This window comes from Sinocyclocheilus grahami, unplaced genomic scaffold, assembly GCF_001515645.1.
Source record: "Sinocyclocheilus grahami isolate Dianchi unplaced genomic scaffold, SAMN03320097.WGS_v1.1 scaffold1070.1, whole genome shotgun sequence".
NCBI classification, from domain to species: domain Eukaryota; kingdom Metazoa; phylum Chordata; class Actinopteri; order Cypriniformes; family Cyprinidae; genus Sinocyclocheilus; species Sinocyclocheilus grahami.
Window position 1 is genome coordinate 380369 of NW_015506249.1, and position 698 is coordinate 381066.

Here is a 698-nt window from a genome sequence, read left to right on the forward strand (position 1 = left end):
GTATAGAAATACAAAGAGAAAGAAAATAAATTCCCTTCACTACAATAAACAACATGAAATGAATTAAAGATTACATTACATCAAGGTTTCCCAAACTGCACTCTAAAAAATGCTGGGTTAAATACAACCCAGTGCTGGGTAAAATGGGGACAAACCCAGCAATTGGGTTGTTTTGATCCAGCGGTTGGGTTACTACCCAGAAGGTTGGGTTAAACATTTAACCCAAGCGCTGGGTCAAAACAGCCCATTTGCTGGGTTTGTCCCTATTTTACCCAGCACTGGGTTGTGTTTAGCCCAGCATTTTTTTAGAGTGTGGGGTTTATGAAGGAACTGTAGGGGATTAATGAGTTTAATGAAAAGCTAATAATTAAATCATATAACTGTACAATTAAAATAAATCCTTTTAGGTTTATGAAGGAACTGTAGGGGATTAATGAGTTTAATGAAAAGTTAATAATTAAATCATATAACTGTACAATTAAAATAAATCCTTTTAAAATAACAACAATCTAAATAAAAACAAACAAAATCAATCAATAAAAAGTAAATGTAGTCTGATTACAAGTACACTCTAAAAAATGCTGGGTTAAATACAACCCAGTGCTGGGTAAAATAGGGACAAACCCAGCAATTGGGTTGTTTTTAACCCAGCAGTTGGGTTACTATACCCAGAAGGTTGGGTTAAACATTTAACCCAA